The sequence below is a fragment of the Belonocnema kinseyi genome, chromosome 9 (assembly GCF_010883055.1).
Source record: "Belonocnema kinseyi isolate 2016_QV_RU_SX_M_011 chromosome 9, B_treatae_v1, whole genome shotgun sequence".
Classification (NCBI taxonomy): domain Eukaryota; kingdom Metazoa; phylum Arthropoda; class Insecta; order Hymenoptera; family Cynipidae; genus Belonocnema; species Belonocnema kinseyi.
This window is the reverse complement of record NC_046665.1, coordinates 43,748,533-43,751,314: the sequence shown is the minus strand read 5'-3', so window position 1 is coordinate 43,751,314 and position 2,782 is coordinate 43,748,533. Positions and strand designations below refer to the sequence as shown.

The following is a 2,782-nucleotide window of genomic DNA, read 5'->3' as shown; positions in this document are numbered from 1 at the left end:
ATTCGTTTACTTTCCGAATTTAAGTTTGAAAAAAAAATCCAATCGGTTTTTGAAACATCGAACTGATTTTCCTTCCTACTTTTAACTAATATTTGAAGAAAAAAAACAGATGTGCTTTTAATTTGAAAAGTTCAAATAAAAAGTCAGTTTTTCCATTAATGGCTTTCTAAACTGCAAACAGTGCAAAAATAGTGATTCACTACATTGAAAGTATTGCAATTAGCAATGAAAATTATAAAGAATCTTTTTAGTTGTTAGTGGAAACAATATTGTTGGAAAAATATAATTGGGAGAATATATTTCGTACAGAAATTCAAGTGCATGAAAAATAGGACAATTACAGTTTTTTTCACATAGGCGTACACTTACAACCTGGAAACATTTGTTTAGTGGGTAGATAACATACTATTGTAACTCAGTTTAATACATTATCACATATTTTTTCAGTAATTATCAAATCATTTAAGGCCAATGAAAGTTTTCGCTATAGACATATCAAGTAAATTAATATATCAGCGACTAAAACTATTTAAAGAACTTCATGTAATGAATGCAGCGGGTGCGCACTAAAGTGTACACAGGGGCTCAAATGGCGCCTTATGAATTGTTAATTTTTTCTTTCATATCTGATAAAAAGGGTTTTATGACTTAATCTTTCCAGTTTTATCCACAAAAAGGATTAGACTTCATTTACGTGTTAACCTTTCCAGGTTTTTTGTAAAATGAAAATCTAGGTATAAGAGTTTACATTTTTCTGACTACATGTGTACACGATTCTTCAATTCTATACTTATCTACCAAATAAATGTACACTTGAGATATAGATTTTACATTTACAATTTATTTCTATTTCAAACGAGCAAATAATTAACTATTCTATAAAGTTATTATCAGAAAGTAATTCTTGAAGATTTATAATTTTAAATTGTACAGCATGAAGCAAAATAAATATTTAAAAAGTTTGATTCTAAAATGATGAAGTTTAAAGAGCTTTCAAAACATATCATTAAAAATGGTCAAATTTCACAAAACTATATGCACGTGTAAAAAAGTCTGAAAAAAGTACAAACAAAAAAGGACACAAACAAATTTATATTAGACTTGCTCTCAAATTTTTGATAAAATAGCCAAAAAATGTATAAATCTTTTATATAAAAAACATTAAAATACTCAAAACATCACACAAATGTTAGCAATGAAACTAACCTCAACCTCAATAACAAAATAAAAAAAGCTATCTGCTCAGGAATATCAAAAACTCACCAGATGAAATAAACCCCGAATTAAATGTCCGCTTCTACAAACGAGTTATAAAAGGAAGGAAAACAAACTCTCTCACCCCCACAAGCTGTATCCCTCCCCAAAACCTTTTTTATCGCCTTCCCTCTTCCAAACAAAACAAACAAAAACCTAACTTCCAGCCAATTGATCACAAAGTCGATTCTCCAAAACTCTTAAAATTTCACATCTCGTTGTTTTTTTGCCTGGAAAACTTATTTTCTACGACGCATCGGAACGGGCCGATTTGGGCCTTTTTCGCGCAAGTCCGTGCTTTTCCCCGTCAATGGTGTTGGAGGGCGATACCAAACTTTCCATTCAAATTATTCTCAGTATGAAAAACTGTTCAACTCCTAACAATTTCCGACGTTTGTTTTACATACATGATTTTTTAAAAGCCAAAATCGGGACTTACTTGGTGTTGGAGAAATGAGCACCAGAAGACAGTTGACTTGCGTTGAATCAAGGGGGAAGGACCAGGAAGGAGGCGAGGGAGGGATTCTGAACTCTTGCCTCACGTTGTGATTACAATTATTGATCACTACTAGTTCACTCAAACTAACTTTGAAAACCGAAAAATTAAGAACTTTGAACTATTATTCGCGTTTTATGAATGCACTGAATCCCTCGCGCATCAGAAAAACGATTGTAAACACCGAAATAGGATTATAAATCATGGTACTCTCGACTTAAACGGGAATATTTCTTTCGAGAGTGCCGATTTTCTCAATCACTGTCATATTATTTGATTGCACTGAGTTACACCGAACGAGTCGGTGGTGTTTGTTTCAATAAATTTGTCTTTTTAAAAGTTACACTCGAACACTAAATGACAGCTGGTAGCCATTTTTCTTTCGGGAAAACGACTGGAGATGCGCGAAGGAAGCCACAAGCAAGCCACGCGATGTGGAAGGGGAAAATAAATATCAGACTTTTTTCACATTTTCGGATAGATTTTCAGTATTTATGAACAATATGAGAGTGCGGATAATTTACTGGACGATTTTTATGATAGGGAGGAATATTTAGGCAGAATTAATTACGGCATTGTGGAAAAATGTATGCGCCTTGCTGCAAACGTATATTATAAAAGTAGATTGAACTAGATGCAGCACAAATTTAGTTACCCACGAAGAGTATAGACGTCGCGTCCGGCGAAAACTTTGTTCCCCTCTTGCTCTGCTAGCCTATCGAAATAGTTTGCAAACTGCCGCTTGGAACGCTGTCAGCGAAACGCCCGTCCCGTCCTACCCCTCGTTTGACAAGGTACACTCAACTGATTTGAAAATTCCCAAATCAAACATTCCCTACTGATAGAAATATCTGAGTATATTCTAAAGATTCTCTAGGGTCAGAGAAGCTCAGAGAAATTTTCCGCAGGCACTCAAGTAGATATATATAAAGGTCCAGGTAGTTCTTTTAAATGTTTTAAAGGCTTTAAAATGTCCTTTCCGAAATTGAAATGGAAATACGATCATAAATAACAAGCAGAGAGGCTATAGAG

The 2,782-nt window shown here is 33.9% G+C and overlaps 1 protein-coding gene across 7 annotated transcripts in view; it reads right to left on the bottom strand.

Moving 5' to 3' along the window:
• The window catches only part of LOC117179774 (protein bric-a-brac 2-like), a 35,947-nt gene extending 33,542 nt beyond the window's left edge, over positions 1–2,405 (bottom strand). For 6 of the 7 annotated variants that reach the window (XM_033371874.1, XM_033371872.1, XM_033371868.1 and 3 more), the window contains exon 1: positions 1,694–2,405. The gene's annotated coding sequence lies outside the window, so the exon portion shown is untranslated. Of the gene's footprint in view, positions 1–1,263; positions 1,348–1,693 lie in introns of those variants that run through there. The other variant, XM_033371869.1, reaches the window with a different exon arrangement.
• Positions 2,406–2,782: the final 377 nt, after the last annotated feature.